Consider the following 27,383-nt stretch of genomic DNA (forward strand, 5'->3'; position numbering starts at 1 on the left):
TTGAAGTCCCATTCGGGGTGGGTTAGGGGAAAAGCAGCATCGATTTTGTTGATGAGTTAAGTGGGTCGCCCGTCATCACCTGGGATGTTCTTCCTGGCTTCCAGGAACACCCTTTATTTTTCTTCCGAAGTTAAGAGTGCCTGTAAGAGCTGCTGACAATCATCCCATGTGTGCTGGTGGGTTATAAGGATCAATTCAATCAGTTTCGTGAGAACCACCAGATCCTTGGAAAAAGAGGGATTGTGAGATTTCCAGTTATATAAGTCAGAGGCAAAAAAAGGCCAATACTGGTATTAGTTCCCTGGGCCCCCCGTCTGGCGCAAGGGGAAAGCTCTAGAGGTTCCTCCTGACTGGGTGGGTTCCCTTTTCCCTCTCAGCTTCCCGGTAACTGGAGAGTCTGATCCCTCCTCACCCACTGAGGGGACTGTGCCATCCAGTCTTTCTCCTTCCTCCCCCCAGCAGCTTGGGCAGGAAGTGGTGGAGCTGGCTGATATGGTGGTGGTTCCTCAGTGAGTAAGTCTATGAGAACCGCATCACCTGGGGGTATCACAGGTTTAGACTTAAGGGGCTTAGAGATGGACTTCTTCTCTAGAACTGGATAAAGATGAGCAGGCTTATGATCTGGAGCCGGGACAGGGATCAAGGTTGAAGAAGAGTGGAGGGGAGGAGCCAACCGTTTCTCTGAGACCGCCTTCAGAGGAGGTCGGGGGTCACAAACAGGGCTGCCCATGCTGGGGGGTCTGTAATCAAATTTTCCCAAGTAACAATGTATTCTATCTGGTCCAGGTGTCCATGGGGTCCCTTGTCGAAGACCTGATCCTTAACCTGTAACATAATTTCTAGGTTAAAGGTCCCATCCTGTGGCCAGCCCACGTCGATGGTTGGCCACTCAGATGTGCAGTATATCTGCCATTTCTTCTTCTTGATGTTCACTGACTGGTTAGAGGCATGGATCTGCTCTTCATTCCAGTGATCTAGGGTAAGGCTCAGAGGGGTGGTTATGGTTTGTCCCATGCTTGAATCAGAAAACTCAAAATACAGAGACAAGCAGATGAACCTGACAAATAACACAATTAAGCATCTCATGTCCAGACACACTGTGCGCTTTTGGCGGAGAACTGAAAGTATATACTCAGATGGGCCAACAGGAGTAGTGGTCCCATTTTCCCATTTCAGGGCAACGTATCCGTGGGATACATGATGAGCTCCAAACAATCGAGCTCCCCTGATTCCTGGCATGTCTGCCAGTATGGCAGCAGAGAAGTATGGGCTGGTCAACCCCTTCTCATGCCACCCAAATTACTGAATGACTACATAGCCAGCCTTTCGAACACTGTGCAAAGACCGATTATGGCAACATACAAATCGATGGACAAAGGAGACAGGGTGACAGCCAGCTTACCTCCTGGTGGCAATGGCGGTCCTGGGGCAGGAATCTCGGTGGAACCTTCAAATGAAAAACCCTGGCACCAAAGTGCCAGGCACCGAACCGAACCCTCTGTCCAAGAACAAGAGCCAGACCACTGGATACAAAAGCAAGAGGTGGTTTATTGAGTACACAGGCGCCTGCAGATGCTACTGCAACACGGGTGCAGAGCATACCGGGCTTGCAGGGAGTACAGTATTTATAGAGTCTTAATGGTTACATAAGTATCCGCATAGCAACAGGCATTTCATTGGCTACTTAAGCGCGGGCTAAGGTCATCTTGGGGGCAGGAGTAGTTGCCAAGGTCTAGGTTCCTGGAATTACCACAAGATGTGAATATGGCATGCTTCAGCAATTTTCCGGGTCCCATGACTGCTCTGGTGACTGCAGACATCCTGTTTGAGGTGCCAGCTGGGTGAGGCACCTGGTCTGTGTTTTTCCATTAGGCAATGACTTGCCTTCTTTTTCTTTTTCCTTGGGGGCCCCGGGTTGGGGTCTTTCAATTTAAAGTTATGAGGGTCTATTTCAAAGTAACAAAGTATAACACTCAGTCCTTCCTGTAAGCTGGTTACAAAGTTAAAGCTTCTATTACTTCTATTCTCTAGCCATCTATGCCCTTAAGGCAAGTCACTAAAGATAAATTCTGTCTACTAAAATATATTAAGCAGACAAACAGTCCTGAAATGCTCAGAGATCTAGAGAACATGGCATTTAAATGTTTTATTTAAAAGCCTTTTATAACAGAGAGACAGGCCAGCTGCTGGCACCACCCCATTTCCTCCAAGAAGACTGGTGGACACACAAGAAACTCCACACAGAAAAGTGGCAATGCTGTCTACTAAGCAACCCTGCTCTTCACCTCAACTGCTTCAAAGGACTCTTCACTGGACAAGAGGACACTGGAATCAACTTTCTTCATGCTGCTTGGGTCAATGGTAGGAAAGCTTTCCTAAGAAATCCCAATCCATGGGTCTCATTATCAGCAAAAGGCAGGTGTCTTTGGAGCTTCTGACTTCAACAACTTTTGGAGGACCTTGTGGGTGGCTGTCTATGCAGTCAGCTACTAAGTCTCTCATTCTCTAATCTCAGGTAAAATCTTATCCTTCTCATTGACTCTCATATTCAGGGGCTACCTATGGGGTCCTGAGCAGTGGATCAGTGTTTATCCCTCGAATACTAACAGACATCGTGTGTCCATAACACAAAAAGGGTTGCTATCTCTTCCTGGACTCTTAGGGAAATGCCTGGACCCTACTGTGAATGAAATGATAGACTCTAGATATCCCCTATGTGGAAGGAATTGGCAATAGGGTGGGAGGATGGGGGGATGGTGGGGGGTGCGGGAGGAAGGTAGGGAGAGGGAACTGGGATTGACATGTAAAACAAGCTATTTAAAATTTTTAAAAAGTTAAAAAATAAAGTATATTTCTGTAAAAAAAAATCTTATCCTTCTCAATAACTCTGATGCTTTTGACGGCTGGTAGCTTTGCCACCTTAAAGTTACAGACAAGGCAAAGCTCTGTCATAAAACAGATTTCAGGAACAGGTATTCTAAGGTTTAGCTATGTAAGATGGTAATGTAATGTTCCAGGTTTCTCTTTCATTATACTACTTTTCATAGTCTTAACATTAATCAATAAAGTTCTGGTAAGCTACTAATCTAACTCCAACAGAGTGATAAACAGCTATACCACTATATAATCATAACTATAAGCTCAAAATTAAGGTGCTTTTCATAATGCTAAAAATGTCTGTCAGTTTCATAAATGTTAATGCTCTCAGTCAAGTCTTTTCTAACACAAATATGCTGCTCATATGTCTAATACTTATGTTTTCACAAACTCAAAGTATTCTTGTAAGTTCCAGAAAGCCAAATTGGACCCATCCAAACAGGTCAGATTCACTCCAGATACAGATATTCAACCTCTCAATGATCCCGGGATTCCCTTCACTCATCTTGGGACCCTTCGGGAACCTCTCCCTTATCTTACAATCTTCCCCTCAAATAACAGAACCTAAGAAAAAAATTTCAACCTAACTTTGTCCTCTGCTCTGCTAACATCTTGCTAGATCCACAGAGATGCCAGAGTTCCAGACATCGAGGACTACAGTGGAACAACGAGCTACTCCAGATGTGGCAACACCCCAGCTTTCTCAGGTTTCCCCAAAGATGGTCGATGTCCCAGGTCAGCAGGAAGCAGCCTTAAGAACTCAATGTCCTTGATCCCGAAACTGCCATGTCTAACACCCCCACCTCTTCTTAATCATAAATAAAGGTGGGAATGTAAGGTTCAGGCATTATGCTGGCCTGCCCTGTTACTTGTCAGGATATACTCAGGCAGCACTCTAAAGGACTGACCCCAGCCCTCTTACACTCTGTTTTACTCTCATCTTCCTCTCCCATTTCATCTTCTCTCTTACTCTTTCTCTTTCTCTTCTCTCTCTCTCTCTCTCTCTCTCTCTCTCTCTCTCTCTCTCTCTCTCTCTCTCATTTTATCTCTCTCAGCTCTGCACAGGTTGGTTACCTCTCACCCCCTTTCCTTCCCTGTCTACCAATAAAACTCCACTTGATATCGTTGAGTCACAATTTGTGTCTCGTTACTGGGTAAACCTAGACATTTTAACAACAGTGTGGTAGCCTATTCAGGCTTTCAGTCTCTGTATCTTCTTCTGCCACATCCCACTAAACTCCAGATTAAAGAAGTTTTTGAAAGACCTAAGTAAGTGGACCATGACCGGCTGGGCCATCCAGCTCCTGACATTGTTTTAAAGTCTGCAGCTTCCTTTGTATCAGCAAAAGCATAGAAGCTTTTTAATGTAACAGAGTCACAGATCCAGAGATGGGAGCACAGAAGCCTCTGGGAGGCCATTCTGCCTACCACAGGAGCCATTGAATGTGTTAAAAGAGGCAAATTGCATTACATAAATCTCTTTAAATAACTCTTTCCTTCTCTGTGGCTATCTTTTAGCATTAGGCTTCCTTCTCCTCTAGGACCTATGGCAGTGATGCCTGCAGGGCCTCTGCTGGGAAAGCCATTAGAATCCAGCAGCTGTATGTCAATCCAAGTGGTGCTGTGCATCAGCTCCAAAGAGATAAAGCAGAGAGCAAGGGATTCTGCCCGATTCCACAAATGGAAAGTCTCAGCTGTGTCCCCATTTCTGGGAGAATTTATGAGTAGAGCACGTGCCAGGGGCCATGGAGAGCTTCTCTCCCACAAGCAGATGCTGTGGATGCCCATACCAAGGCTAGCTCACTTGCCTACACTCCCAGACACTGCCTGCCAGATGGCCACAGCTGAATTCACAGCTGAATAGATATCTGCTGTTGGCATCAAATACCCCTCTGTGGAACTGGTTAAACACCCAAGGTGGTATGGCAGGGTATCAAATACACATGAATTATAAAAACATTGGGGGTTTATAAGTTACTGTGCTGAGCATGTTGCAGGCATTAGATCAATCTTTACAACATTTTTATGTTGAAATGTGATTCTTATAATCACTTCATATAGAGAGATAGCCAAGTATAAAAATGTCATGTGGCTTACCAAAGGTTTAGCCTGCAAAACCCCAGAGATGACATTTAAAAGTAGGTGGATCTTACTTCAGTGTCTATGATTCTAGATATTGCACTTATAAATGTGATGTATAGAGATGTTTAGCCTCTTTAGTCAGTTTTCATAGCTTCCAATCTCACTGTACACCACCTCAGATACACTCAGACTCATGCAGTTGTCATCTGATGAACCACCCTCATTTGCTGGTCGGTGATCCAGAATATTTGTCTCCTGTGGAATGTCACACAGAGGTGGCAGGTGGAAAATTGAAATTGACATCAAGAAGAATATCTTCAGCCAGGAGGGGCTTGTATAATTGCAGATAAGTGTAGAAATGAAGCCAGAAAAAGACAAAAAAAAATGAAGAAAGAAACATGTAATTGAAGAATGCAGAGTTCCTGGTATGAATTTGGAGGATATATATATATATATATATCTTGATCATGAGTTGATTGTATAGCATGCACCAAGAACAAAATTATGACCAGATAATCTCACGTTGTTCTTATATCAACTTTATGAGAAAATCATTATGCCTGTTTTCTGTATTAACAGTATGAACCTCAATTACTTAAGTATTATCATATGTTGAAGTCTAAACTGAGGGTGTCTGAATTGCTGGTTCTCTATTTCCTGTTGTAAGATGACACGGGACATGTAACAGGCAATTACTCCTTTGGATATATGGATAGTTTTATAATAAAGGAGTCTATCTTGCCTAACAGTGAATCTGTCACAATCAAGTAACATTGGGCACTCCCTTTCACGACATGAGGCTCTCAGGTTAGAGATAACTCACAATCTATACCAAAAGGCATTTATTTTATAAGAGTTGTTTGAATGAAGCTAATTTTTTTAATTTTACAAAGTGAGATTAATGGTAAGAATATGGCATGTAGCACTGAGGTAAATATGAACTGTGTCTTTGGAGTTTGTTGCTAAGTCCAAGCTGCTTATAGATATAATTGTTCAAACATTAAATATGGCTGTAACTTAGCATGCCTTTCTTTTCTATAAAATGATTTCTGCAGGTTCCTAAATGGAACATAGAAGCTGGATTCTATGACAATAGGCTATCATGTAAGTCTTGGGCAACTACAGAGATATGAAGAGAATAGAATACTCAAAGGTACCCCATAAACTAAATGACTGACAGTGTACAATATAGGTTCCATCTGACTGTACATATTGTATAAAGTGAGGACATGACTACTCCAATATATGTTTGAGCAGAAGATTATTACTCTAGACATGAGGGAGAGCAGAGCCAGAGGCATTTGGAAGAGTCCAGAGCAGGGAGAGAAAGTCATACACTTAACTTGGACTGTAGAGTAAATTGGGCCATGATAACAGAGAGAGATGGGGGGAGCCAGAAGAAAAAAGAAGAAAATAAAAATAAAACAGGAGAGAAGGGCAATAGAGAAGGGACCACGAGGACCAAGAGAATGAATGGCTGAAATGCCAGGGTTATATAGGAATGAGAAGCTTGGGGAAGGGAAGCCCATGAGTTGGAGAAGTTTAGGGTAAGGGGCAGGGTGAGAAGAGGCAAGATGCCAGCATGAACTCTGTAACAAAGATCTGTGATTCTAAGAGTGCCTGCAGGAGGCCATCATGCATTTTATTATTTTAGTAGACATAACCATTAGCCATTTTATCCCAGTTTCTTTTGGACTTGGCACAAATGATATTGCTAACAAAATGGGAATTTTAACACATACACTACAAATAATCTGAAAGATGGGGTCTCCTTCTGTCTGTATTGGATATTATATTCATACCAACACTGACAAAGAGAAGAAATATTAATAGAATTTCATACCTGAAAACTGACCATAATCAGCTATCTCTACATGTGATTGTTCTAGAAAATCCAGAACTTTGAAGAATAGGGACTACATTCAGATTTGTATCATTACACATCTGGGAATTAGAGTTAGTCAAGGCCCGAGACTGTAAAGGACACTCTCATTATGAATATCACTCAATTGTCTCCTAGTGTGATCTGGGCTTTCTTCCAATGTGGTGGCACAGTCCTTAGATGGATATTCCCACCCACAAATACTGGAATATTGGAATTAATCTTTGATTTTTTCAGCCCCAAGAACTCTAAGAAATAATTCTGTGCTGTTTAAAGTAAAATAGCATTGTAAATGCTACATTGTTCACAGCAGCTACTTTCCATTCAGATTCTGGATGGACATAAAAATAGTCTCCAACTCCCCCCAATGAGGAATGACACAGCTTTGGATAAAACATGTATTCTGACTTTGAAACCCCCAAGGGAGTTCATCCATCTCATGTAATTTATAAGTATATAAGAAAATAACTTTAAGAATGTCATCTCATATCAATAATGCAGCATATATTTAAATCTTGATAATTTATCTGAAGAAGTGCTAGAGACAGATTGAGATTGGGATAGGAACATATCTTTATTATTTCAGTGTCATATACTTGCCAAACTTTAAAAATGAGACATAAAGGGAATGCATTTTTCATTAGACAAGCACAGTAAGTCCTCAATGAATCACAGAGATATTTTTGCTTGTCATGCATTTGGTTCTCTTGTTCTCCCATATTTGGATATTTACAGCTATATTTTCCTTTTAATTCAAACACAGTGTACATGTTGAGAAAAAGTATGTAACTGTGAAACAATTTCCCCATCTATAAAGCAAAACGTTCTAAGAGAGATGAGCAATTAGCCAAGGCACTCACTAGCATGGTACTCATAGTGCCATAGGAAAGATCCTGTAATCAAGTCAATTAAGCAAAGAATAGCAAGGCTTCTGCTTTATGATTTTTTTTGGTTGTTAGTTGCAATGTTTTTTGATTGTGGACTGTCATTTTTGTAAGATCACCATATAGGGCTGAATTTTCAAGATCACACACTATAAAATGGAGGAATCGTTCAGTCATTTGCTTAATAGGTGTTTCTGTGGACCCCAAGAATCCAGCATAAGGAAAAGACAGAAACTTCTCCCAAAAGTGGAGGATATAATGAAGATAATTTATTCAAGATGACATGCTGATTTTCCTAATGATTTTCTAACCTTTCTCCCATGTATGACATGTTTCTTTTTTAAAATCTATTTTAAAATAGGTAATTATTAGGTTGAATTTATTTTAAGTTAAATCTATTATAAATGATAATTTGCAAATGTTGATTTTATTTTTTAATGGTAATCATTTTTGGAGGGCTGAGGTTGCAGCTTGGAGAAAGAGCACTTGCCTCCCATACACAAGTCATTAAATTCAATCCCCAGTGTTGTACTTAAAAATCAAAAATTAATAAACTTAAATACTTACAGTTATTATCACCTCAAATATCTTGCATATATTTTATTGTGCTTGTTACCCAATGACCACAAGGAGGCTTAATCCTATCTCTATTTCCCATAGTAATAAACTGATGATTGATTAAGATTTGTTCAAGGTCATAGGTCAGAGGCAGATGCTGTGTATAAAAGTGATCTCAGGAACTCCAATGACATGCCCTAATGCCCAGCAGTCTTACCCTTTTGTCAATCAGTAGTAGACTTCTTGTTACACAACTGATTCACGTTGTTGGAATGACGTGGATTCCAGACCACCCTGTGCTGCAATTCCTTATCTATTTCAAAGCTTGTCAGACCCTGGCTCTGAACAAGATCCTGGTGCTTTTTTTTTATACTGCCCATAACAATGAAGGACTTGGTTATTATTGTTATTTAATTCTGTATTTGTAGTATTGGCTCCAAGACCTGACTTTTGATATTGCTGTCCTACTTTTAATACTGGCTTCATTCTTCATTCCAAATTCTAAGTTATTGTCATGCTAAATGGTATTTTGTAACTCTGGGATCATATCCTATTACGTACATCTCAGCCACAGGACATTTCCTCTCAATCCTGACTCTTCACTGAGATGCCCTTGTTTGAGTCCAATGTAGCATACTGACATTATTTATATTTAAAATCACCCAGGGGGCAGATCCTAGCATGTGGACATAAGTGTCTGGTGGCATCCATTCACATCCATTGACACTGTCATGGAAATAAGAACAAATTAGTGCTAAGTGATTAACTCAATACACATTCATTGTTCATCTGCTATGTAATAAGCACTGAGCTGGAAATGTGAGTATCCTGATTCATTGTGTGTTGCTATAATACTTCAGCTACATAACTTATTTGAAAGAGGGAAAGAGTTGAATTTTATTTTTCTGGGAAAGTCCAAGTAGCCAAGGACCAGTATCATTACATGGTGGAAATATTAAGAAATAGCGAAAAGGAAGCAAGAAATCAATGACCTTCTGGGAAGTAATATACTCCTATCAGATCAAAAGAACTACTGGAGATAGGCATTAGTCCATACATATTGGTAAGCCTATAGACTACTTGCCATTATGCCACTTCCTTTAAATGTCCCTATCCCAACACCTGTGTACAACTAAACAAAAAGCCAGGATTCTTCCAGAATATTAAGGGGATAAACTGTATGTAAATTATAGCTGTGATTAGTAGCATAGTTAGGAATCTAAAAATGTGTGGATTGTTGGACTCTGTTAAGCACAAGTGCACCAGTCTGTGAGAGTAAAGGGAGTACACAAACTCAAGAAACTCACAGCCTAACTGTGTCATCGGTTTCCTAACTCAGGATGGTTTCTTCTAGTTCCATCGATTCTTCTAGGTCCAAAAGAGTTCTTTATTTTTTTCCTCTGAGTAGTACTCCATTGTATAAATGTACCAAATTTTCTTTATCCACTCTTCGGTTGAGGAATATCTAGGTTGCTTCCAGGTTCTCACTATTTTTTTTGTCTTTTTATTTTTATATTTAAATTAGAAACAAGGTTGCTTCACATGTCAATTCAGAGCTCTCTCTACCTCTCCCTCTCCTGCCCCTCCTCTCATGCCCTCCCACCAAGCCCCCATTCCCAGTCACCCAATCCCTACTTTTTTCCCCAGGGAGGTTGAGGCCCTCCATGGGTGGTGTCCATAGTCTGTCATTTCATCCAGGGCAGGGCCTAGGCCCTCCCCCAAGAGTCCTGGCTGAGAGAGTATCTCTCATTGTGGAATGGTTACACAAATGTATCCATTTGTTTGCCAGGGATAAATACTGATCTACTATGAAAGACACCATAGATTGCCTAGGCCTCCTCACTGACACCCACATTCGGGGTTGTGGATCAGTCCCATGATGGATTCCCAGCCATCAGCCTGGGGTTCAAGAGCTCCCCCTTGTTCAGGTCAGCTATTTCTCTAGGTTTCACCAGCCCAGTTTGAACCCCTATGCTCATCAGACCTCCCTCTCTGTCACTAGGTTCCTTGAGTTCAGCTTAGTGTTTAGCTGTGGGTGTCTGCCTCTGCTTCCATCAGTCATTGGTTAAAGGTTCTGTTTCCCAGACTCTCTGTCAGTGGGATTGTAGGTTGTCACTCCCCTGATCCATATCTAAAATCCATATATGGGTGAGTACATGCCATGATTGCCTTTTTGTGATTGGGTTACTTCATTCAGGATGGTTTCTTCTAGTGCTGTCCGTTTGCCTGCAAATTTCAAGATTCCGTTGTTTTTCTTCCGCTGAGTAATACTCCATTGTATAAAAGTACCATATTTTCTGTATCCATTCTTCAGTTGAGGGACATCTAGGTTGCTTCCAGGTTCTGGCTATTACAAATAATGTGCCTCTCAGCCATTTTAGACTCTTCTATGAAGAATTCTCTATTTAAATATGTAGCCCACTTTTTTTTTTTTTGGTTTTGGTTTTTCGAGACAGGGTTTCTCTGTGGCTTTGGAGGCTGTCCTGGAACTCACAGAGATCTGCCTGCCTCTGCCTCCCAAGTGCTGGGACTAAAGGCGTGCGCCACCAATGCCTGGCTTATGTAGCCCACTTTTAATTGGATACTTTGGTGTTTTGGAAACTTGCTTCATGTGTTCTTTGTAAATTTTGGAGATCAGCCCTCTGTCAGATGTGGGGTTAGTGAATATGTTTTCCCATTCTGTGGGCTGCCTTTTTGTCTTGCTAACTGTGTCCTTTGCCTTACAGAAGCTTCTCAGTTTCAGGAGGTCCCATGTATTAATTTTTTGCCTCACTATGCTAGTGGTGTTATGTTCTGGAAGCAGTCTCCTGTACCAATTCATTCAAGGATACCTACCACTTTCTCTTCTAAGAGGTTCACTGTGGCAGGATATATGTTGAGGTCTTTGATCCATTTGGACTTAAGTTTTGTGCATGACAATACACATGGATCCATGCTCATTCTTCTACGTGCCAGCATCCAGTTATGCCAGTCCCATTTGTTGAAGATGCTTTCTTTTCTCCATTGTGTATTTTTAGCTTCTTTGTCAAAGTTCAGATGTTCATACCTGCATGGGTTAATATAGGCGTGTTCAATTTGATTCCCTTGGTCTACCTGTCTCTTTTGTGCCAATACCAAGCCGTTTTTAGGACTATAACTCTATAATAGCATGAAATGAGGAATGGTAATGACTCCAGATGTTGCTTTGTTGAATAGGGTTGTTTTGGCTGTCCTGGGTCTTTTGTTTTTCCATATAAAGTTGATTGTTGTTCTTTCAGGGTCTGTGAAGAATTTTGTTGGATTTTAATGGGGATTACATTGAATCTGTAGATTGCTTTTGTCAAGATTGCCATTTTTACTATGTTGATCCTACCTATCCAAGAGCATGGGATATCTTTCCATTTTCTGATGTCTTCTTTAATTTCTTTCTTTAAAGACTCAAAGTTATTGTTGTACACATCTTTCACGTGTTTGGCTAGTGTTAAACCAAGGTATTTTATGTTGTTTGTGGTAATTGTAAAGGGTGATGTTTCTCTGATTTCTTTCTCAGCCCTTTTATCGTCTGTATATAGTAGGGCTACTGATTTTCTTGAATTGATCTTATATTCTGCCAATTTGCTGAAAGTACCAGCTGTAGGAGTTTCCTGCTAGATTTTTTGGGTCACTTATATAAACTATCATATCACCCATAAATAGTGAAATTTTGGCCTCTTCCTTTCCAATTTGTATCCCCTTGATCTCCTTTTTGTTGTCTTATTGCTCTAGCAAGAACTTCAAGTACAATATTGAAGAGGAATGGAGAGAGGGCACAGCCTCATCTTGTTCCTGATTTTAGAGGAATCGAGTTGAGTTCCTGTTCATTTAGTTTGATGTTGGCTATTGTTTTGCTATATATAGCTTTTATTATGTTTATGTTTGTTCCTGTTACCCAGGATCTCTCCAAGACTTTATCGTGAAGGGGTATTGGATTTTGTCAAAGGCTTTTTCAGCATCTAGTGAGATGATCATGTGATTTTTGTTTCTCAGCTTGTTTCTATGGTGGATTACATTTATAGATTTTCACATGGTAGACCATCCCTGCCTCCATAGGATGAAACATACTTGATCATGGTGGATGATTGTTTTGATGTGTTCTTGGATCTGATTTGCCAGTATTTTATTGAGTATTTTTGCATCAATGTTCATGAGGGATATTGGTCTGACGTACTCTTTCTTAGTTGTGTCTTTTTGTGTCTTGGGTATCAAGTGTATTGAAGACTCATACAAAGAGTTTGGCAAAGACCCTTCTGCTTCTGTTTGGTGACATACTTTGAGAAGAATTGGTGTAAGCTGTTCTTTGAATTTCTGGTAGAATTCTGCACTGAGGCCATTTGGACCTGGGCCTTTTTGGTTGGAAGACTTGTGATGTTTGCTTCTATCTCCATAATGGTTATAGGTCTATTTAAAATGCTTATGTGTTCTTGATTTAACTTTGGCAAGTGATAGATATTCAGAAAATTGTCCATTTCCTTTAAATTTTTGAATTTTGTGTGGTACAGGTTTTCAAAGTATGACCTGATGATTATCTGGGTTTTCTCAGGGTCTGTTGTTATGTCCCCTTTTCCTTTCTGATTTTGTTAATTTCCATGTTAATGCTCAGCTGTTTTGTAAGTTTGGATAAATGTTTGTCTATCTTTTCTCAAAGAACCAGCTCTTTGTTACATTGATTCTTTGTATTGGTTTCCTAGTTTCTACTTTATTGATTTCAGCCCTCAGTTTGATTATGCCCTGAAGTCTACTCCTCCTGGGTAAGTTTTCTTCTTTGTGTTCTAGAGCTTTCAGCTGTGCTGTTAACTCTCTAGTATAACTATTCTCCAGATTCTTCATGTGGGCACTCAGTGCTATGAACTTCCCTCTTAGCACTGCTTTGAAAGTGTCCCATAAGTTTGGGTATTCTGTGTCTTCATTCTCATTGAATTCTATGAAGACTTTAATTTCTTTTTCATTTCTTCTTTGACAGAAGAATGGTATAATATCCCATTATTCAATTTCCATGAGTTTGTAGGGTTTCTGCAATTTGTGTTTTTGTTGAATTTAATTTTAAAGCATGGTGGTCTAATAAGATGCACGGAGTTATTCCAATTTTTTTGTACCTGTTGAAGTTTGATATGTTGCCAAGTATGTGGTTGTTTTTTTGAGAAGGTTCCATGTGGCCCTGAGAAGAATGCATATTCTTTTTTATTTGGATGGAATGTTCTATAGGTATTTTTTAATCCCAATTGAGTCATAACTTCTATATGTTCCTTTGCCTCTTTGTTAAGTTTCTGTCTGGTTGTCCTGTCTAGGGGTGAGAGTGGGGTGTTGAAGTCTCCCACTATAAGTGTGTGGGGCTTTACATGTGATTTGAGTTTCAGTAATTTTTTTAATGAACGCAGATGCCTTTGTATTTGGGGCATAGAAACTTCATCTTGGTGGATTTCTCCTGTCATGAGTATTAAATGACCACCTTCATCTCTTTTGATTGATTTTATTTTAAAGTCTAATTTGTTAGGTATTAGTATTGCTACCCCTGAGAAATCTCCATACTGATTTCCAAAGTGGCTGTACAAGTTTGCATTCCCACCAGCAGTGGAGGAGTGTTCCCCTTTCCCCACATCCTCTCCATTATAAAGTGTCATTGGTGTTTTTGATGCTAGCCATTCTGACAGATATAAGTCAGTATCTCAGAGTTGTTTTGATTTGCATTTCCCTGATGACTAAGGATTTTGAGAAATTTTTAAATGCCTTTGGGGAACCACAACCCCAGATAAGCTAGGAGGCAAAGGAAGACACTAAGAGAGACATACATGGTCCCTTGGTGAAGGGGAAAGAGACAAGATCTCCTGAGAAAATTGGGAGCCCAGGGTAAGGAGGTAGGATGAAGGGGAGTGGGGAGGAAAACATGAGGGATCAGGAGGATGAGTGAAGGGAGAAATAAAGAAGGGGAGCAAGGAAAGAGATACCTTAATAGAGGGAGCCATTATAGATTTAAAGAGAAATCTGACCCTAGGCAAATGTCCAAGGATTCACAAGGATGACCCCAACTAAGAATCTAAGCAATATTGGAGAGGCTACCTTAAATGCCCTTCCCCTATAATGAGATTGTTGACTAACTTAAGTGGCATCCTAGAGTCTTCACCCAGTAGCTGATGGAAGCAGAAGCAGAGATTCAGAGCTAAACACTAAGCTGAACTTCTCGAATTCAGTTTTAGAGAGGAAGGAGTAATGGGCAAAGGGGTCAAGACCATGCTGGGGAAAACCAAAGAAACAGCTGACTTGAGCAAGTGGGATTTCATTGACCCCAGTCTGACAGCTAGGGAACCAGCATGGGACCAAACCAGGACCCCTGAACAGGGATTTCAGTTTGGAGGTCAGGGAAGTTCCTCAATCCTCTGGTGGTGATCAGTATTTATCCCTAGTGGATGAATGAACTTTGGGAGCCCATTCCCTACAGAGGGATACTCTCTCAACCTAGACACCTGGGGGAGGTCCTAGGCCCTGGCCCAAATGATGTGTCAGACTTTTATGGTCATCAATGGGAGGCCTTGCCCTCCCTGGGAAGTGGATGGGGGATGGGATGGGGGTTGGTGGGGGACATGGGAAGAAAGGAGGGAGCAGGAATTGAGATTGGTATGTAAATTAAGATTATTTTAAGTTTTAAAAAAGAAGCTCACAGTCTAAGAAAAGTATTCTCTCCTAACAGTACATGGCCACAGAAAGCTGCAGATAGAAAATTAAAAATCAATCAACCAGCCAGGCGTTGGTGGCGCATTCCTTTAATCCTAGCACTCGGGAGGCAGAGGCAGGCAGATCTCTGTGAGTTCGAGGACAGCCTGGTCTACAGAGCTAGTTCCAGGACAGCCTCCAAAACAATGTAGAGAAACCCTGTCTCGAAAAACCAAAAATCAATCAACCCATTTGCACATTTAATACAATATTTTACTAATTTTTGAGAATTTCAAATAAGGTACATTGATATTACTCACACTCACACTCATTCCTGCCCCAAATTCTCCCAGATTTCACCCTCACCTCCTTCCCAATTCACTTCCTTTTCTCCCTCTCTCTCTCTCTCTCTCTCTCTCTCTCTCTCTTCTTCCTTTCCATCCTTCTTTATTAATAACCACCAGGCCAATTTATTTCTGCCTTTATGGATTATATACATATATATACATATATATATATAAATACATACACACCCACACCCACCCCCCCCCCCCCCACACACATATGACTATCCACTGGAGCATGGGCAACTCTCCATATCCCAATAGTCTTCAACCTCCGGAGCTAATCGTAGGTCCTGGGGAGCCTCATCCCTCTTCATGCTAGAAGTTTGCATGCTCTTAGATTCTGACTGCAAACTCAAGAATGAAATGGAGGAACTCCAGGTACAAATGCGATATCAGGAAAGTTGTTTCTATTGTAGGCCATCGGAAGGCCAGTGACTACTTATTCCTCCCCAAAATCTTTGGAGCTCTTTCTAGATGGTTTTGTGTTTATGCAGTAGAAATTTTAGACATCATTAGCTTGTATTTATCTGAAACAAACACTAGGTTTTATTAAATTTTTACACTACTGATTATTTCTTTTCTTCATTTAAGTTGAAAATAAATTCTTCTCTTACATGATATGTCTCAACCAGAGTTTCCCCTCCCTCCACTGCTCTCCACTCCCTCCCCCTCCCTCCTTCTAGAATAGCTATGCTATTAACCTGTTTTCTACAGACTAGGAAAAATATACTGGTTATAATGGTTAAAGATGTAGCATGTTTAATTTTTTATTGTTTACGAATGTCAAACACACATGGAACATATTTTGATAAGATCTGCCCCTCACTTCCTGACCTCGGACTTTCCCCATAACCTCTGTCATGCTCCTTTCCTCCCAACACCTTTTACTTTATCTTAAACTCACTGAGTTCATTTAGTGCTTCTAATTTAAGATTTTGAAAGTCAAACTGCTATGTGTATACGGTTCCAGTTCATAAAAATAAAAATGCCTAAAAATACCACAGAAAGATAGAGTTTGGAAAGAGATATATACATTTTTGGAGATGATATTATCTACTGAAGTACTGAAAGTATGCTCCTCAAGGATATTATTGAATACCTTTTTGGGGTTCAGTATTGTTCTAGCCTCTAAGATACTGGGAATGAAAACAGCTCTCTCTTTCCCTATCTATCTCTCTATATCTATCTATCTATCTATCTATCTGTCTGTCTGTCTGTCTGTCTGTCTGTCTCTATCTCTCTGTGTGTGTCACTCTCTGTTTCTCCCCCTTTCCCTCCATCTTCCCCACCCCTCTTCCCATGTCTTTTTAAATTCAGGGTTTGGGGCTTTTAATTCTAGCAATGTGACCTTGAACAAGTTACCTTTCTGAGATTAAAGTTCTTATCAAGGAGAAAAACATTAAGTATTTTAGGAAGAATATTTTTGTTGTCTAAGGGTGAAGATACCATATTTCAGTCACCTGCCACATCAAATCTGGCACATTTTGTCAAAACTGGTATATCCACGTTCCAAGATGAATATTCAACCATAATATTTCAAAGTATCCATATGTGTGTTTGGAAGTTATTTTAATACACACTTTTGACTGGGAGATACTTGTAACATTGAGATATTTTAAAACATGAAATACCCCCAACTATTAGCAAGCCAGTTTCTACTTAATGATTGATTCCAGTATGTGAGGCAAAGGACCTTAAATTATACCAGTATCACATTCTTTCCATTTCTGCAGTCTTGAAGTCTCTAGAAAAGAAAACATACACTTATAAATGAATTTCAAGTATATGCACAGATCTACATAGATTTTTATATCAGTTTATAGGCATCACACAGAATGAGAGACACATGAAAGAGAGAGAGACAGAGACAAAGCAGAGAATGGTAGACACATTTGCACTTTCCAGTGTTTTACTCTTTAAGTCTATTATCAAAGTGCTGAAGTGATTTCTGCATCTTTGACATAATGATGCTACTGGTGATTTGATCCTATCTTTATCTACCACTTTTGCCCCAGGCTACACTACTGCAGCATTGCTCATTGATAATTGTTCATTTCCCTCTTCATCATGTTGCTATTAAATTAGACATTTTCTTTACACTAGAAAACATAACATCTTCCACAGGCCCCCCAAAAGACAGGTCCTGCCCCTTTAAAAACAACCATGTGCTCTTTAGTCTATAGGCATGTAGACAAGTTTTAACACATCATTTACCTGGATGGTTCTAATATATTTATCAAATAACTTGTATGACCAAATATAAGATAACTTTGAGTTTCTCTAATGTGGATTTTTTAAAATCTAGTATGGTTTTTCCTTAACCCACTAAGTGTTTCATCACTTGAAGGAAACCTCAATCTCTTGCCTTACCTCATGATCAATCATTGTCATTTAAAAACCTCTCTCTTATCATTTCTCATGGTAAAGCTATCTAACTTACAACTTTGGACTCCGTTCAAGATGATCTCACTTGTTCTGAATAGCCTTCTCCTACACATGCCTCCATTTATCAGGCCAGTGCAGATTTGTGACCTTTATAATGTGACACTTCTCTCTTTTTCTCTTTTAAAGCCATCTTTATAAGACTTGTTTACAACAGCAATGTAAACTTGCAAGTGTGAGGTCAGAACCTCCGGAATAATTACCAAGCTGTGTTAAATTCCTTTGCTTTCTAACATCTTTAACTGATTCTGTCAGTGACCTCTTGAAGCAATCCAAACTAGTATTGATTGAGGTATTTCAGAATAATGTGCAGAACTTTGTCCCAGCTACAGTAACTGAGAAAATGCTTTGCAATGTAAGATCTTTGATCAGTTAACAAATATGAGATTTGAATTTGGGAAGGGTTATGCCTTGGAGATGTGAAATTGTCTTCATATGCAAATATGTATGGCTCCTTTCTCAAGTGTTAAACACATCTTTAAGAAAATAAATCTTCCTGGCATTGTTTCAGGCTAAGGCCATGCCCTATTTTCTGCAAAGTTTCTTTACAGATAGCCCATTTGTCTGTTTATCATTTGATTTATGTCAGAGATTGCAAAAAATGTTTTCTTTTGGTTTTCATATTCTATGAGGTGCTCACCATACTCAATGAAGTAGCATTTTGATTGGTGTTGTTGTTTGTTTCATTTGGAAGGTGAGAAAATCCTAGACAGAGAAATTCAATAGCTTGCAAGCAGCACTTCATGGGCCGTTGAGCTTTCATTTTACATGAAAAAAAAAAGGATGGCCCGATCACTACTCCTGGTTATACAAAAAAAAACATTGCACATATGATTATAGTGTCTCTTTCCATGGTAGCCCCAACTGGTAACAGCTCAATATTTTTCCTTACAGCATTCTGTCAAAACTCACAGCATAATAGTTTCAAATGGGCATGAGTATTATAGGATATACTTCAATTAAGTTCTTGAAAAGATAAAAAGGAGATGTTATGAATAAAGTTGAGGTGATGTAAGCATCCATAGTTGTAGACAGGAAGGAGGGATGAGCAAAGGGGTCAAGATTATGCTGGAGAAACAGAAACATCTGACTGAGCAAGTATGATCCCATGGACCCTAGTCTGACAGATAAGGAACCAGCATGGCACTGAACCAGGCTCTCTGAATGTGAGTGTCAGTTAGGAGGCCTGTGCACTCTATGGGGCCTCTGGCAGTGGAACCAGTGTTTATCCCTAGTGCACATGGAGGGATACTCTCTCAGCCTAGACACATGGGGGAGGGCTTAGGATCTTTGATGATTTCCCATGGAAAGCCTCACCCTCCCTGGGGAGTGGGTGGATTGGTGGGGACCATGGGATGATAGGGAGAGTGGGAACTGGAATTGATATGTAAAATAAGATTTCTTCTAATTTAAATAAAATTTATAAAAAAGGAATGAATTATTTGCATTATAAACTTGAGAATGGAAAGAGAAAATAACCACAAAATGAGAGATGTGTGACCTTGGAAATAGATGACTTGAGGTACACTCACTTCAAATAGCACACATAAGATTATAAGGAGGGCCATAAATCGAAACAAACACCAGTAAGAAAGGATTGGAGATTGTGATTTCACATAAGGTGATTCCTGTTGGGGAAGTCCTGTGTATATGTCAATAAATTACTCCTGGCCAATAGGAATCTAGATAGGTGGGGCTAGGAGTCCAGGAGGATTCTGGGAAGGAGAAACACAGGAGAGTTCCAGATGTAACACCATGGGGTAGGAGCCTGGAACTATTCTCCGGTAAGAGAAATACTTAGATTAACAATTATGGGTTAATTACTTAAGTCAGAGCTAGCCAGTAAGAAACAAGCAAGGCCAACAGCTTCATAATTAATATAGCCTCCTGTGTGTTTATTTGGGACTGATGCGGCTCTAGAACCAGGCTGGCAGGAAGGCTCCTCTCAAAGGAAAAGACTTCTCATAACAGAATGGTTGTCAGGAGCAGGATTGAATTTCCACGCAAAATAACAAAAGCTTTAAAGGAATTTTAGAAACAGAGGAACGGAGAGAAGCACAGATTTTTGGTAGCAGCATTTTCTCAGGTGTGCTCTGTTTTGCTAGCGACAAGCTGAGATTCACGTGGCTCGCTTACCGGAGTCTTCCTGACTCGGCATAAAAAGAAAAAAAAACAACAAGGTTGTTTTAAGAGACTCTGCTAACAATTGAAAAGTTGTACGTACAGCTGGAAGTGGCAGCTTTTGCTGGAGGTCAGCATGGACTGAGGCGGTAAGCTGGAATCACGCTTACGCCCGCCATCTTGAAAAAAAACCGGCAGTTTAAAACAGCCGCGGTTTTACAGATAAGACACGTGGCCAGAAAAACATAAAGCTTTACAGTAAAGTCAGACTTAAATGAAGAAAAACCTCTAAAGGTTTACAGTGTGTTTAAAAATATACGTGAGATTGAGAGAGAAAATGAAACGACAAGGTGGTAAATAAATAAAAAAGCCGACATTGTGGTGGCGCATGCCGGTAGGATTTACTCCAGAGGCAGAGGCAGGCAGATTTCCAAAGAGAAACCCTGTCTCAGAGAAAAATAAATAAAAGTAAAATAAATAAAGTAATAATAGATAAATAAATAAGCCACGTAACAATGGAAAATACACAGAGAGTCTGGATACTGTATGCTATTGTGTTTTTCTGTTTTTTGATTGCTAAGGAAGGAACAGCTGCTAAAGTACACTTGATTATAAATGCTGCTGAATGCAGTCCTCTAATAAAATGAGCTTCTCTGTGTAATGACGTCTACAAAGTTCAGTTTACTGGAAAAAGCATGTGTGACACCTTTAATAGAGAGAACAGCTATCTAGGTGCCAGCACTTGAAAGAGTTCATTAAGCTCAAATGCACAGAAGATGTTCCTTAGCTGTAAGACATCTTCTGGGCCTCCTTATGAACGGAACACATGTACTCTGAATTTTTTCCTTGCTATATATTTCTATTTCACTAAATGTTAGGAAATTCATGGTAAGGCTATAAAATAAGTTCCCAGTAATAGAAAAAAGGTGAGCACATGTACAAGCATGCATATGAACATGTATGTATGTATGTGTGTGTGTACATGCATGAATGCATGCCAGCATATGTGTATGTGTATGTGTGTGTGGGTGTATATGTGAGTGTGTAGACATAAATAGAGTGAGTATCAAATTTAATATAAATATGAGGTAGACACCTTTGTTTACAAGTGTCTCTACACCAAGATATGGGTCCAAAGACTATCAAATACAAATATCTTTTGACAGTGACAGGTCTATAATATCACAGTAATTTGACTGATCTACCCATTTATTATATCCATCAACATATGAATAGCCACCTAAAATTAACCCAGTGAACATTTACTCCATCTATTCCTCTTGTATTCATCATCTCAACAAGCATCACATAAGCCGCAGCCCATGCTAAATCCTAATATACAATCCTGTTCCTCACTATTTTGTGGATTTGCATTTTTAGCATTTTTCGGTTCCATCCAGTTGTTCTCACTGTCCCTGTATTTCATCAAGCACCCACAGTTTGGGACATGGTTTAATACAATAGCCATCTAAAACATCACTCTGTAATTAGCTTCTCTTTTGTGACAGGACGATTTTTATCAAAATATATAAGATCTCATGAAATCCAATCCTTTCTTCCTTGACTCCCAATCTGACCCCATCTCATAGCTTTCTCTTTATACTGTGCTTCAGAAATTGTCAATCATTTGAAATTCTTTCTGTGAGTTCTTGCTTGATTTATTGTCTTGCTACATCTACTTTGATCTCTTTTTGATATCCCACTTTTAATCTGAATTTTTTCAGCATAAGAATGTTAAGCAAGCCAAACACTGAGGAAAATTGGGAAATCAGTTGCTCAGCACCAGGCTGATGAAACAGACTCCAGAACCTACAGAATACAGACTATAGAGAACTGATGGGGGAAGTTATTCAGTGAACAAATAGCAAAGCAACAGTGTCAACAAAGTATCCTCACAGAAACAACAGGATTTCAACATGGACAAGGTTTATTATTCAAAATGTCCAGTTTCCTAAATAATTATGGAACATGAAAAGATGTGAGAAAAATACCCAGGACATATAAGAACAAAGCTTTACCATTTCTGAATTCATGCTACCTATGAAGAGAGACTGTACTCTCTACAGGCTAGAATTTAGTGAGCCACTGTCTTATTGCCACTAAAGAGAGTTATTGGCCAGTGAGAAGGGAAATAAGGGAGAAGAAAGAATGGTGGTGGGTTTGAGGATTAGACATTCATACTGAGGTCTTTTTCATTGTTGTTCTTTGTTGCTATTTATTTTTATTGACATTGTTCACAATTATTTGGTTGACTTTTAGCATGATTTCAGAAAAGTGAAGAATTTTTGAGTATGCAAAAAAAAGAATGTTAAGCAAAAAGGACTAAATACACAGACACATGGTGTGTGTGTGCGTGTGTGAGTGAGTGTGTGTGTGTGTGTGTCTGTGCATTAACTTCAGAACAATGATAAATTCCCTTTCCATGAGAACAAAAGCAACATTGCTTTTGTTTCCAGTCTAAACTTTTAGTGCTATAAGCATCAATGCTTAATGTATGTTGCTTTCTTTGTAGGGCTTGGACACAATTGTTGCCACATGAACTAGTAACAGACTTGACTTCCAACATTTGCTGATGACTTCATTTGGAGACTAGGACTTCTACACATTGAAAAGTCCTGCTTTTCAAAGATGAGGCAAACTTAATCTCCCAGTGAGCCATTGGGAACATTAATAAACAGACCTACATCTACATCTACTTGTTAGAGAATTAAACTCCTCAGTTCACTAGGACCAAAACACAGAAGGGGCAAGCAAGGGAAAAACACCCTCAACTCCCTTACAGAATGGGGTGAGAGGCCATCTGATGACTCACAAATTATGGGCCACAAATTAGTTTTCCATCTAACATTAACAGAGGGTATTTCTATCAGACATCTGTTACTTTTGTTGTGCAATAACAAATGATCAATAGAATAGATCTAAATGACATTTTCTAGGATATTCATTTATACATATATATACTAGTTTTCTTTCCTTTCCATTCCATGTTACTATTATATATAGTAAAAGGTTTTATTTACCAAATCAATGGTCATATACCACAAAAACTTACAGCTCTTGTGAATGCTGTGACCAGCAAAGCAATGGGGGCTGCTCATGGTTGCATTGTTCATGGTTATGCTTCAAGATCCATTCAGTTTCTACAGGCACCACAGTGGTCAATCTAGGTTCTCTGAGACTGATATTTATCTCCATAATCTACACCTTCTTACCTATTAAAGAAAAAGAAAAGTGTTTTTATTTCATACCCTTGAGTCTTACACTTGGCATTCTCCATTACAAAAACTTCTTTTTCTTTTCATTTCAAAACCATAACATGCCATACTTTTTCTTCTGAGATGATACATCAGAGGACAGTGAAAATGGCCACTGGGTGGGGCCAAATATCAGGCATCCAATGTCTAGTATAAGTGAAATTTTGGACAAACTTCTACCTATTGCTTTATAATAAATGAATTCACTCTCAAAAACAGGATAGATGGATGTTGGTAAGTGTGTGTGTGTGTGTGTGTGTGTATGTGTGCATGTACACGCGCATGTGTTTCTCAGTATTAAGGTCTATCTAAAGCCTTCTCCCTGTGTCCTAATTACCTAATCAGATCCATTGTCCTAGGTCACTAGAACACATACTTATATAGTTTTGTAGAGTAATTAGTACAGAACATATTCGTCATGTTGTTACATGGTCTCAAAACCTTGGAATCCAGACATTTATTCAGTGTGTTGCAAGTTTCATAATTTGTTTTGGAATTCACCAAGGGATTATGAGGTTTTGCTAAGAGACCACCTGCATTTTGTCATTAGGAGTCATCACATGGGCATATTACTATATCCCTTCTACTATTATTAGAAAAATAAGTCAAAATTTTTTCTGTCTCTATTTTCATCAGTCCTGGGTCTCAGAGAATACCAATATTAGTTTATAATTTAACCACATTTAAGTTCACAACTGGGTCAATGTTGTGTACCTAAGAAATAAATTACTTTAATAAGTGTTTCTTTGTCACCATTCAAATGTAATCCTTACAACTTCTTGCTTGGTATCTGTGAGGATCTGGGGATATCCGGTAGCATAGAAAATAAAATAAAATACTCAACTACTTTTTTATATATTGCTTCATAGCATTTCAAATCCCTTTTCTACCATCTGCTATAAAATACAGACATTTTGAACTGTATGTGGGTATTATGTTTTCAAGGATGTAGAAGCCATGGTAACAAGTCTAAAACATCTGCTAAGGTTCTTAGATGCTTCTGAATCCTGACTGCTGCCCTTCCCACACTTATACTTCTTTTATCCAATTTTATTCTGTCAACTCTTTAGTTTGATCTGACATTCTGATAGTCAAGTTATCCATATTCTCCACAGATCTTTTCTAGTATCAGTGTTTAGGGTGTGAGATTTCATAGGCTATAGTCCTATCACTTGATTAGGAATCTCCAGACACCCACAATTGCAGCTGTGCTAATAATAGCCCTGCTTAAAAGTCTGTTCGTAGGGACATCTCTTGAGTGAATGTAGGAATTGGTTTCCTTTTCCAAGGAATAAAAAAATCTCTATTGTATTTCTGTAGAAGTACAGTGTAGGTTCTTAAGAAAGGTCACAGAAGAAGTGCTTGCATAGACCTAAAAGCTAGAGGAGCCTGAGCTGATGAATTTCTTGAAGCAACAATCTCAATCTCACTCAGTTATGTCGATCCCATGTGTCAGTGTTCCATGCTATCCAAATAAATCACAGACCTGATTTTTGTTGTGCATACCACCCACTTTGATGGGCAACCACCCTGACTTTTCAGCACAGAGTTTGGCGTTTACCTTCTCCTGTTTTCCTGTGTGTGGAATAAGGGATTCTTTACTACCTAACACACACACACACACACACACACACACACACACACACACACACACACACAAAGAGCTATCCATTGTTTTAACTTGTTTTTTAATATAAGCTGATAATATAGGATGTTGTGGCTTGTGTCTGAAATTTGCCACAAATTTTATGATGGATTACTTGGTCCCCAGCTACTAGTTATGTTTTAGGAGGATGCTGAGTCTTTGGAATGTCACAGATTTAGGTCATCTGGGTTGGGGCTTGAGAGTAAAATCATGGCCCCATTTCTAGCTCTTCTTTTGTTTGTACCAACTACTGAGTTGTAAACCTATTCATGCCAAATGTCTGGAATCATTGGTTTGGTTTTATACCTGACATGTCTTCTCTAAAATCAAACCATGATCCAAAATGAAGCTCTTATTATTTAAGACATTGTTTCTGAGTGTTCTTATAAAGAAATGGGAAGGGTAATTAATACAGGGGCATAATACCACTCAGTAACAATGACTCACCACCACTTCCTTCACATTTATCACACCTCTCATAGAATATCATTGGGTGTTTTACTCTATTATATCATGGAATAGTCTCTGAAATAATCATGAGAAAGATTTTCAAAACTATACTGTCACCTTGTTCCAGAAGCTGTCTGGCCCCATCTATTACATCGGATATACAATTGCCAAGTACCAACACCTATTTTAACCTCTCCTTTTTCTTCTCAGCCATCACAAGTCAGGATATCATGAAGCAGATTCATCCAGAAAGGGAGGACTTATTGAGGAATATTAAATGAATAAACCATTTTTGGCAAGAAACCAAAAAGATTGAATGAAAACCAAATAAAGTTTGTTTTTTTCCCTCCTGGGACCAAGGGATGCCTGGAAAAAAAGAATAGCTGATCTAACAGCCCTGTGTGGAGAAAAACTCTAGGTAAACACTTCCACAAGTAACGTTTTTAATCATACTAGGGGAAAATTCAGGAACCTGTGGAGACTGTTAGCGTGTTATCAACTTTTATCTATGGGAGATTAGACTGAGGTTTTACATAAAGGCCATGGAAGAATAAACATAGAATTGCTCCAAAATTACCACACCTCTTTCATTAGTCTGGCATAAAGTACGTAAATTTGTAGATGTTAGAAGCACTGCATGGGTGACCTAGAATTCTCTATGTGCCTTTCTACCCCTTCTGTTAATCCCTTATTCTATTGTATAGAAAGAGATTCCTTGTCCAGTCTTTAACATCTTCTGCACTGCTTCTTATCAAATACATAGCAATCAGTGTCTATCTCATCCACTCTCCCAGAATACCCAGATCAACCATGAAGCTATAGTATTAAAATTTCTTATTTCTATAATATCATCCAAGGAGTGAATGGCCTCATTCCATAGAGACTAGACTATTCTTTTCCTCTTCAAATATACCTTCAAATAAACCTAATTTAATGCAATCAGAAAGTCTCTAGCAGCAGCAGAACTGAAGAAAGGTTTTTAAACAAAGGAATAGCAAAAATGTCTTTAAATCCAAATAATTCATTAAACCAAATATTGCTTAAAATAGCAAGATGACTCATGGGTTAAAGTAGTTTCATAAAATAAAACTGTATGATTCTTCTACTTTTGTTATAGGACCATGGAAATCACTTAGCTTCTTAAGAAAATGATTTCCCCCTCTTTAAAAGACACCAGTAAAACTAAATCTGTAGAAGTTCCTTCTGTCTATCAAATCCCACTACTTTAAGCCCCTGAAATATTAAAAACTTCTTTGAGAAATTTTTGAGAATTTGTGAAGTGAAGTGTCTGAAACAATAGGAATCTAATTTGTTTTCTTATGTACAGTGTCAAGTTATCCATTAACCTCCTACTAGTAGATACTGCAGAGAATTTGTGCTCCTTTTGTCTCTGCTCATTGAAATGAAAAAATTTTTAAAAAATGTAAAAACTTAACTTTTTTCAAGATTACTTATCATTAGGATTCAAAGCAAAGTAATTTTTCTGACAAGATTTTTCTTTTGCTATCTTGTATTTGCATCCTTCTTGTATAGAACTGGGGTAGTGTTTAGTTGCTCCTTTGTATGGCGTATTTAATCATCGGCCAGTATTTCCAATGTTTTTGCACACAAAAGAGTAATGGAAAGGTTAGGATCCATCTTGATATTATCACTTGGGCAATCAAAGAAATAATTGCAAAACTACTTTTGGAAGAGAGACAGTGTGAATCACTCTTAGAAAGGCTTTTTATTTATTTGCCTTTTTCCTATAAAAGCAGATTTGGCAAGGGTCCATGATTAATTTAACATTTACTAAACACTGCAATAAAGGGAGACCTCTTTTTTTATAGAGAAGTTATTATAATCAAGTTGATAACTGATTGTATATTTAAACATGATTATATCATTGTTCATATACTGAATATATGAATTACTAATTAAGGACAATTCTAATGCTTACGTAATCACATATATGCTCTAGTAATTTTTTTGTTTGGTTTCAAATCGTTCTGATGATTCTTTCCCATTTTGTTATAATTTCAGAGAATATTTGAATTGGAAAAGGGCAATGAAAATTCTACCTCTAGCAATTTCCAAAATGTTTTCTATAGGATCTTCGGGCCCTACCATGCACCAAAAGTGACTCAGATAGACCATAGTAAGAGAAAGGAAACCAAGAATTAAAGTTAATTCCAAGTC

The sequence above is a fragment of the Mesocricetus auratus genome, unplaced genomic scaffold (genome assembly GCF_017639785.1).
Source record: "Mesocricetus auratus isolate SY011 unplaced genomic scaffold, BCM_Maur_2.0 Super-Scaffold_100714, whole genome shotgun sequence".
NCBI classification, from domain to species: domain Eukaryota; kingdom Metazoa; phylum Chordata; class Mammalia; order Rodentia; family Cricetidae; genus Mesocricetus; species Mesocricetus auratus.